Source organism: Notothenia rossii, assembly GCF_949606895.1.
Source record: "Notothenia rossii genome assembly, chromosome: 5".
NCBI lineage: Eukaryota > Metazoa > Chordata > Actinopteri > Perciformes > Nototheniidae > Notothenia > Notothenia rossii.
Window position 1 is genome coordinate 29,137,148 of NC_136903.1, and position 11,027 is coordinate 29,148,174.

The 11,027-nt window shown below is 40.7% G+C and overlaps 1 long non-coding RNA gene across 1 annotated transcript; it reads left to right on the forward strand.

The window, feature by feature from the left end:
* The first annotated feature begins 245 nt into the window (after nucleotides 1–245).
* On the forward strand, nucleotides 246–10,781 carry LOC307039221. The gene is made up of 8 exons (XR_013808174.1): nucleotides 246–537; nucleotides 1,168–1,242; nucleotides 1,337–1,438; nucleotides 1,616–1,696; nucleotides 2,226–2,337; nucleotides 8,657–8,824; nucleotides 8,962–9,116; nucleotides 10,502–10,781. It is a non-coding gene; the product is annotated as an uncharacterized lncRNA (long non-coding RNA).
* Nucleotides 10,782–11,027: the final 246 nt, after the last annotated feature.

Sequence of the window (11,027 nt, forward strand, 5' to 3'; positions counted from 1 at the left end):
CAAGATTCAAAAATGTATTTATCGTGTGATTTTGGAAATGAAAGTTTCCTATTCTGAAAGCCAAGAATTTGTTTATTTAAAAAAACAAAAAAACACCCGAAATAAAAAAAAAAGAATTTTTATTTTTATTTTTTAATTGGCTCATGATAGGCCCCCGATCTCCGTAGGCCCCTGGGCTTCAGCCCAGGTCAGCCCGTGCATTAAGGCGGCCCTGGGCGTGGTTAGCTCACAGATCCAGATCCAGAGACCCAGACCAAAGCAACAGCACCACAACACTGACTCAATAGCTTTTGTTTCACCCGCCAGTACTCTTAAGTGGTTTGCAAACTGGCAATAAACCAAACCGATTCAAGAACCATTCTTGTGCTTTTCTGGTGCTTAACTGGTTCTTCTCTGGTCTTATCTGGTCCGCCCAATGCTGCTCTTCTGAGAGCAACCGCTCTTACAGCTCTCTCTAGTCTCTACTGGGAAACAGCTAAAAGTCCTTTTGGAGGGAAGCAACGCTACACAATTACATGAGTAAAATATTTCTCGAAGGTTCGTTTTGCTTTCTTAAAACGTTAAGTTAATGTTAACGTAACCTTAAGTTTGCTAGGAGGCTATTGTTACGAGCTAGCTGTCTTAGCTAACAACAGTTAGCAGCTAACGTTTTCTGCAGTTTGTGTTGCCCCTGAAAAACGTGATGTAGTTATTAAGGGTAGGTTAAATTAACGTTATTTTACAAGTTGAGAGAGTTAAGTTGTGTTTAAAATCGTCAATGTAATGCACGTTAGAGGTTTTTAGTTGGACATGAAGTTCGCTAACTCTACCAGGTTAGTATGTTAAGCTGTACTTTCTGTGGCAGCTAGCTTAATACAAAGAGGGGTTTTGTGCTTCATTGCAAACTTTTCTTTGTTAATCTACCTGAAACTGTAGGGACAGTTTGTTTCTACTCAACTATACAAACCATTGTTGAGGAGATGCAAAACATACTGTACATGAGTTGGGTCCAACATATACCTTGAGTAATTTTACTTTGCTGCTAAAAATGAAACATCATTATCAGATGAGGACATCACCAAAGTGTGTGAGTCTGTCAGGGATTTGATCTGTTCCCTGCATGTCGTACACACTGCTCTGGTATTACTTATCTTGTAAAATGTAAGTCTCGCTCTTGTCATCGTTCAGGCTTTGCATTTGAACTCCTATGCTATGACTGGTTGCGGACTTGAAGGGAACTCCTTCCTGACATACAGGACAAAGGTGAGGTTCTAATACATTTAAATGCCAAAAGCAAGTTATTGTTTTTAACTTTTTAAATATGATTGTTTTGGGGCATTTCTGTTTTATTGGACAGAGGCAGTAGAGATCTACTGGAAACAGTGAAGAGGGAGGAGATGATATCCAGCAAAAGGCCGAGCCGGATGGTTACTACTCCGTGCGGAACGTGTTCTATCAGGTAAAGCACTTTGGTACCCAGTTATTTATGGTATTGAGTTTGAGTTTAGCATTTGGAATGTTATTTCCAACAGTGCATTGTAAAGACTGAAAGATGTAAAGCTTGACATGATTTGGTCTTTTACTTAAGAAGGTGTTTGTCCTCCTGTGTTGTCTTATTTCCTTATCTTTCTTTCAGGTGTAACATCTACCAATGGTTGTACATGACAGAGACCTCCTCCACCTCTTTGCTGTCTTGCTAGTCAATCCTTCTGATCAGGTAATTTCCTAAATAGTGGTAAGTTTTACAGTTCAGTGTACGTTAATTTAGCAACTTAATGCTTTACCGCTGTTGAATAAACCCTATATTGCTAGTCATTTTATTAAAACTACGATTTGTAAACTTTTTGATTCCAAATACAATAATCTTTTTGTTTTAATTGTAAAACATATCTTAACATCCATCAGCAATCAATGCAACAAATCATCCAACACTAAATAGAAGAAATCAGGACCTATTTCTTTTTATACAGTAGCATGTTTTGGGACTGCTCATTGATGTCATCAAGGGCCATTGCGTCTACCTTTTGTAGTCGGCCTCTCAGAATGTTTATCATTTCTTTGTCTCTTAACATTCCTATAATCATTAGTTTTTTTATTGTTGATATTGTTTTGTTCTTTATTTTTGTTGTGAGAATCACTTTGCAATTGTGTAAGTGCTATATAAATAGTTATACTAATATAATTGTTGTTACCATCATTACTATTATTAATAATGTCTTCTTTGTTTTCTTTATTTATCGCTGCAGAAAGTATCATGCCAGCCCGCATCAAACACCTGATCAAGAGCTTGTTAACCTCACTGCTGCGGACACCTGTGTGATATTCGACTCTGACTGGAACCCTCAAAATGACCTGCAGGTACGATATACTGTGGGGAAAAAAAGTATTTAGTCAGCCACCAATTGTGCAAGTTCTCCCACTTAAAAAAGATGAGAGAGGCCTGTAATTTTCATCCTAGGTATACCTCAACTATGAGAGACAAAATGAGAAAAAAAAATCCAGAAAATCACATTGTCTGATTTTTAAAGAATTTATTTGCAAATTATGGTGGAAAATAAGTATTTGGTCACCTACAGACAAACAAGATTTCTGGCTCTCACAGACCTGTAACTTCTTCTTTAAGAGTCTCCTCTGTCCTCCACTTGTTAACTGTATTAATGGAACCTGTTTGAATTCGTTATCAGTATAAAAGACACCTGTCCACAACCTCAAACAGTCACACTCCAAACTCCACTATGGCCAAGACCAAAGAGCTGTCAAAGGACACCAGAAACCAAATTGTAGACCTGCACCAGGCTGGGAAGACTGAATCTACAATAGGTAAGCAGCTTGGTGTGAAGAAATCAACTGTGGGAGCAATTATTAGAAAATGGAAGACATACAAGACCACTGATAATCTCCCTCGATCTGGGGCTCCACGCAAGATCTCACCCCGTGGGGTCAAAATGATCACAAGAACGGTGAGCAAAAATCCCCAAACCACACGGGGGGACCTAGTCAATGACCTGCAGAGAGCTGGGACCAAAGTAACAAAGGCTACCATCAGTAACACACTACGCCGCCAGGGACTCAAATCCTGCAGTGTCAGATGTGTCCCCCTGCTTAAGGCGAGACACTACAGGTGAATAGGGTAGTTTTTTTAACTTAAAGATATCAGCTAGAAATTTTTCCAGTTAATGACTTACAATAAGGCAATTGTTTTTTGTATTACAAGTTTTCAGAAATAGCATGTTTAAATATGCAAATTAGCCATAATCTCATTAAATATGCGCATATTTTAACACATTTCAGGAAACGAATTTTTTTTAGTGGATAAAGCCAGGTTCAAAATTCTTGTTTCATTTTGTTGTCATATTAGAATTGAAGGCTTTTACAGAAGGGATTTTTTATATCTCTTTTTATCACTAAATAAATCAGAAAATACTGTCAACAGCCCTAAAATATCAATTTTCGCCATGTTTTTAGGTATAAAATGTTATATAATTCAGGCTATGAATGATAAATGAACAAACCCTTCTGTAAAAGCCTTCAGAATATGGATAGGAATATAACTGGAAGGTTTGGTGTGTCTACGTGCTACTGAAGTGGAAATGTTGTGCTCAGAGTAGAAGAAAAAACTCATTTTGAGAAAACAACCTTTAAAGATATGTATTGTCAAATTCCATATTTTTTTTATTGGAAGACACTATTTTCAGACACAATATCTAATCTAATACTTACAACAACAACAATATAGAACATATAAAACACAATACAACTGAAAACTGAGTAACACAGTATGTACCTGATGAACAAAACCACAGTAACACACACACACTACGACCACAGTAACACACGCACTGCAGAACTGCCACCCTAGTCCATGCCTGCTCCATAAGTAGGCCCCTCCTGCATCTCCTGCTGATGTCTTTTCACCTTTTTTGCTGTGCTTAGACTCTTGCGCCTATATTTCAAACTAGCAGATGTAATGGCCTCAGCTTTTGAAATTCTCAGCAAATCACTTTGTCTCATTGCGCTGACAGTAACAGCTGTGCTCTGGAGCCACAACTTCTCCATAACAGCCAGCATGGCAGAGGCACCTTCATTAAAGGTGGAGATGGCCATACTTGCAGCTGCCTCAACCCTGCTTTTCCCCACAAAGACCGTTTTTGGACACCGCGCCCATATCACAGAGTTGAGGCACTCATTGGCATTTTGAGTACCTCCATGCTGCATTCGCTGGAGCAGGCTGTCACTTGACATGCGGTGGTACACAGGGATAAGCTTCTCCCCCACCTCTCGCTTTAAAACGTTTCCAGCATGTTCTTTGTGGCTACCAGGTGTTTCCCCATTATCCTCTGCTTTCCTATACCAACACCAGGAGGGATTGCACCTGGTGTGTAAGGGGCTGTCATCAGTAGACATGCCGTGGAGGAGACCTGCCCATATTTCTCCCTTCATTTTATCGATTGAACCCTGGTTGTTGAGAATTGCCCCCATGTAATAATTTTGCAAAGTTTTGCATTTCTTTGCAGTCAGCTTCCCTACACCCTTCCCTCCTAACTTTGTCTGTGAACTCATTTTTCTGAGTGCTGTACCCATTCGCTTGTGGGCATGATTAATGCACTCTAATTTCACCACTTCATGCCCAGGGTATGGGTTCAGTGCAACCACCTCCCTAAATGCTGCGCTATCCCCATCTGACAACATCTCTGTGTACCGCACCTGGTGGCGATTCACAGACCTGGCCCACATCCTCTTGGCTGACTCCTGCTCCATTGCCTTGCTTGACCCTGCAAAGTTTCTTGCACAATCACTATGTGTCTGTCGCCAACTGTCATGCTCCTCTTCTGTAATCTTTTGCTCTTGCTTGGCATTTCCCTTTAGAGCACAAGCATGGCAATAGGATGATAGGATTTCATAGTCTATCACCAATCCAGTAAGGATGTCAATGCACACACCGATCCCATAATGGGATGTGAAGCCTCGCTTTTGCCATGTGCCATCAAATGACACGCTGATGTTTATAACTGCCTCTGCATCCTCCCTCAGCAACTCTGCAACATCTGGGTCCACATCTGCATAAGCCTGCCTGACCTGCTCCCTTGTCCTGTGAAGTGACTCCAGGCCTCTCTCTATTTCTGCCACTAATAAGAGAAAAAAATAAGTCAACTGAATGTCCTGATAAGTTAATAATAATAATAATAATAATAACTTTTATTTATATAGCGCTTTTCAATAACCCAAAGTCGCTTACAAAAAAAAATTAAAAGTACAGAAAGGGGGTGAACAGGCAGAAGACAACATATTGGACAAGAAAATTGAACATGAACATTACATGAACAGGCAGAGGACAACACAGGGGGGGAGCAAGCATAGGACAACGAGCAAAAGACAACATAATGGAAAAGAGGAAAGAAAAAGTTGATGAATGTATGAATAAGAGATGCAGCGTGGGGTGAATAAGAGATACAGCGTGGGGTGTGAGTGAAGTCAGTGGGTTGGGGGGTAGGGTAAGTTGAAGGCTTGGGAGAAGAGGTATGTTTTCAGCTGGGTTTTGAAGGTAGACAGTGTGGGAGAGTGGCGGACAGATTGGGGGAGGGAGTTCCAGTTATACTCTGAATTCAATAGTTCAAGTTTTCTTGGTCTCAATCCTGTTTCTATACCTGTCACTCTCTTGCCACGTCTCTGATAGGTTTTGAGATGAAGTGCAGGAATCCCCAACACTTTGCTTATTTTCTTCAGAGCTGCATAGCCCAAGCCTAACTCGTGCGCTAAGAGCACCATTCTCACATTCACATCAAAAGCAACATCCTTCCTGGTTTCGTCTTGAAGACGTGTAGATGTGTACACACTTTTGCGGTACCCACCATCACACAGACTGCACTCTAAAATTAAGCTGCTACAGAAACCATGGTTTTGCGGATCGATGTTAACTTTGAGCCCTGTCCCTGCGCAATTTGGGCAAATCAACCCACTGAGCAGTTCATTCAGCCGCGCTACATGTATTATCAGCCACTGCTGTGTGGCGCTATCTAAACCCTCCTGCTCTTTGGGTGACAGCTTACGCATTGACGCACTAAGTGAAGGTTTTTCAGGTTCGGGGTCATTTGTTTTGTCTTCTACCTTGCTACGTGCAAGTGACAATTGTTGTCCTCTTCTCTTTGAACGATTTTTTCGCGGATGTTTCGGCATTTTGAGATTTAAATTTTCAGCGCAAATATAAACAAGGAAGTGTCATGGCGCACCACGTGACGCATCTGAACGAATCACGTTGTCAGAAATTGACACCAGCCAATAAGATTCCGTTCTTTGGTCAGATGACCCCTTTGTACTTTCACGATTGGTTGCTGATACAAAGGAAATGACCATATTTGGATCCGATGAGATTGTGCAGGAGAACCTGAGCTTTCCAACGGTACCTCTCATGACATGGAGCAAACAGCGGTCACGGCACTTTATGTTACGTTAGATTGCTAACTTTTGGTGAATTTAGGAGAAATCTACCGACGGAAATAGACAAACTATAGTAAAATAAACACCTAAATGTGTATTTTGTACGTTTTCCTTCCAAAAGCCTGAAAGAAAACATCTTATTGAATCAAAATAGCACAAAATCTCAAAATTGACATGGGCATGAAAAACGATGTTTTTGCCTGCCGTGTCTCGCCTTAAGCCAGTACATGTCCAGGCCCGTCTGAAGTTTGCTAGAGAGAATTTAGATGATCCAGAAGAGGATTGGGAGAATGTCATATGGTCAGATGAAACCAAAATATAACTTTTTGGTAAAAACTCAACTAGACGTGTTTGGAGGAGAAAGAATGCTGAGTTGCATCCAAAGAACACCATACTGTGAAACATGGGGGTGGAAACATCATGCTTTGGGGCTGTTTTTCTGCAAAGGGACCAGGACGACTGATCCGTGTAAAGGAAAGAATGAATGGGGCCATGTATCGTGAGATTTTGAGTGACAACCTCCTTCCATCAGCAAGGGCATTGAAGATGAAACGTGGCTGGGTCTTTCAGCATGACAATGATCCCAAACACACCGCCCGGGCAACGAAGGAGTGGCATTTCAAGGTCCTGGGTTGCGTTCCAATAGTCCATTTAGCTTAGGAACCTTCCTAACCAAGTGAAATGACCCGGAAGTACTTCAGTGGCAGCCATGTTAAGTGCCGTTCCAATTCTCCAAATGAAAGAAAAGTAGGTTTCAAACTTCCTTTATAACCTCCTTTAGTTTAGGAACCACTGGACCTCCCTTACCGAAAGGAGAGGAGAAAATGCTGCCCCACAATTCCTTGCAACCGCAGCATTTGCGTCACACAACAGTCGGCCGTTGACGGAAACAAACGATTATGATGGAGAAATTATATCATGAAAGTTACGGTGCTTATTAAGCATTTTAAAACGTATGTGGTAAGTTGCCAAAGTGCTTTATTTTGAACGTTCATCAGTATTATAATCAAAAAGAGAAATATGAACGTTAGTTTTTACTGAAATTATCAAATAAAGTCAACATTTCACTGAGCTGTTCAACTTTTAAAAGATGTTTGAATGGTGATGTACACAGCGATAGGCGTTAAGGACTAACGTTTATAATAAATACATTTGTATTGATTTTAAGATATTTTCATACAATCATACGTATTGGGATCATTTGTATTAATGTGGACAGGAGGGAGAGGGTGACGAGCATACATTTCACTTTCCTTTTTTATTTCAATAACAACTTTGGTCATGAAGAATATGTTTCTCTGTTGTCCACGTTCATAAAGCATAAAACAACAGCATCAGAGCACGGTGCAGAGTCTCGAGATGAGTCCCTCGTTCTTATTATACATCCATGTTGTCGTCCATTTTTTATAGAACACTGTAGTTTCTATAGTTTCCCCACAGCAGCAGACGCACATTCAGGACGTCCGCTGGCGCATCATAAACACATCAGATAGTGAAAGTGAATTCTCCTATCCACTATCCCTTAACCCCGTGACGTTTCACTCAGAGGTCAAGGAACAGGAGATAGGGTTAGAATTTAGGAGCTGATTTTTGGATTATCGGAACGCAACCCTGGAGTGGCCTAGCCAGTCTCCAGATCTCAACCCCATAGAAAATCTTTGGAGGGAGTTGAAAGTCCGTGTTGCCCAGCGACAGCCCCAAAACATCACTGCTCGAGAGGAGGCATGGAGAAATGGGCCAAAATACCAGCAACAGTGTGAAAACCTTGTGAAGACTTACAGAAAACATTTGACCTCTGTCATTGCCAACAAAAGGGAATATAACAAAGTATTGAGATTAACTTTTGTTATTGACCAAATACTTATTTTCCACCATAATTTGCAAATAAATTCTTTAAAAATCAGACAATGTGATTTTCTGGATCTATTTTTCTCATTTTGTCTCTCATAGTTGAGGTATACCTAGGATGAAAATTACAGGCCTCTCTCATCTTTTTAAGTGGGAGAACTTGCACAATTGTTGGCTGACTAAATACTTTTTTGCCCCACTGTATATATCTGCTCCGTCTGTCCTAAAGATAGTTCAATAGGGCTACAACAACAACAACAACAACAACAACAACAGTCTTTCCGTTTATTCCCTCGGTTCTTTAAGTGTATATTTTCCCTTTTAATGCTTAAAAACGTTGAACAGCAGCTGCACATGATGCTCTTTTGACCCCTCTTTTAATTTTTTATTTCAGGCTCAAGCTCAGTGTCATCGTTTTGGCCAGTCTAAGGCGGTGAAAGTGTACCGTCTGACCACTAGAAACTATGAGAGGGAAATGCTGGATAAAGCTAGTCTGAAGCTCGGGCTGGACCGTGCCGTCCTGCAGAGCATGAGTCGGAACAAAGAAGGCAACAACAACGGGGTGAGAAAAAGAAAATCTGTCATATTTCTAGATGCCAAGTCATTTTTGTGTCAGTCGCTGTTGCAGTACGCTTAGTTTATTTTCGAAAATTGTTTTCTAAATCCACTTGTGTAAATGTCTCTCTGTGTCGCCTTTAGCCGGTCCAGCAGTTCTCCAAGAAGGAGATCAAGGACCTCCTGAGGAAAGGAGCCTACGCCGCCATCATGGATGAGAACGACGAAGGCAATCGCTTCTGCTAGGAGGACATCGACCAGATCCTGCAGCGAAGAGCCACCATCATCACCATCACCAGGTATGTTCTTAGCAGCAATAGCCTCTTGCGCTTTGTGAGACAGCAAGTACTTGGTTATTTGAAATGTAATATTGATGATGTAATAATTAAAACTAGGGATGGGTACCGAGCCCCAGTATTAATGGGCCCCGGGCTGAATTATTAAAGACCGTGGTACCGTTAAGGTCCAACGTTATCGATCTTTTTATCGGTACTGGAGACATTTAAAAAATAGACGTCATATGTATTATATCTACATAAACATTATATCGCAGTCTTACTGTCGCCAACTCCGTTTCTAACATAAAAAAAGACTACAAAGTGCGTCTATGATTTATTTTCGATCTTTCCAATCCAGACGAGAGATCTCTCTCCCCTGTCGGTGTGCGAGGGGGGGGGGCAGTTTACACACAGAACCTGCTACATGCATGCAACACACACACACACACACACACACACACACGTGCGCAAACAAACACATGGCGGAGAGAACTAAGTGCCCCGAGGGTAGTTATGTTACCCGTCTTGAGCATGGATGTATAATAAGAACTGGATACAGCGTCGGAGGAGGGGTCTCGTTCTTTCCTATGAGAGCTGCTCATTGGCGCGTGAAGTCAAAATGGCCCAACTTTTGAGAGAGCGAAACTTCACAGATTACCCAGCATGCCTGGCTGTCAGAGCAGAAGAACCCGTTTGTGCGCTCACAGAGCATGCGCCCCTTAAGCCCCGCCCCCCGAGCACACACTCTCGGCTCACTAGAAAGAATGGAGAGAGAGAATAAATCTAGATTCGGCTTTTAGTGCATTTTACAACTTTAAGGACTTAATGATTCTAGGGCTATACAATAGTTCATACTGGGTAATTTATTTAGTTTCCAAAAAAAAATTATCCACCGATTTACAGACGTCTCTTTCTCAATGTTAGTCAAGGGGAAAAAGTATTTCTGGGCCGGTCGACGTCACAGACTGATAAGGAAATTGTAGTACCGCCGTTTGGACACAACGAATATTTTCCTCAGAGTCCGGCGCACTTCCTGGGGGCTTGGTCTTGAGGTGGAAAATGCTCGTTGCCAAAAGTGCAATAAGAATTTAGCATGTAAGGGCGGTAACACGAGCTATTTGTCTAAACATTTAGCAAAAGTGCACCACATTCAGACGGAGGAATGCACCGGGTTCGACTGTCTTTCCAGTAGCTCTGTAGCCCCATCCACGAGTAACGTTTCCACGTCAGATATATATTATGTATGCTAGCAGCAACACACAGTTAACTCAATGATACAAACATGGGTTAATGATTAGAGGTAACTGAGTTATTTATTTTGTTAAAGTTACAGCTATTCTGTTTGCAGTTCTATCATCACATAATTTAATACGATTTGTTAAAACATTGTTGTTTCTTATTTTCAGTTTGCTTCAAGCAATGGCTGTACGAGAAAGACGTGGAGGACTAAGAAATGCTGGCCAGATTGGCAAAGACCGGAAGATACATAACAGAGAAGATAATGGATATTAACAAGAAAAAGAAAAAGAATGTTTATAATTTCTTTGTTGCTGTTTACATTTTGAATTATATTTGTTATTTCTAAATCAAATGCATCTATTTTAGATGATATTTATTTAGATGTAGGTTTTTTTTGTAATATTATTGTATTAAGTATAATTTATTAAATAAAAATACTGTTATGAACACTATACAATGTCTTTATTTTGATAGTTACCAGAATACATTGTATATTTAATACTAACATAAGCTGGTGATAGATAAATGCTGGTCTGCTGGATGCCAGCAGACAAATATTTATAAAGAAAGAAACAGAAGGGAGGAAATGATGAGAATAAATCACACAGCATTGAATGGTACGATGCATGTCATGGGGAAAAGTAACAGTGACAAGTGTAGGAACTGTTGAGTTAAAGAAAATGTGGAACATCT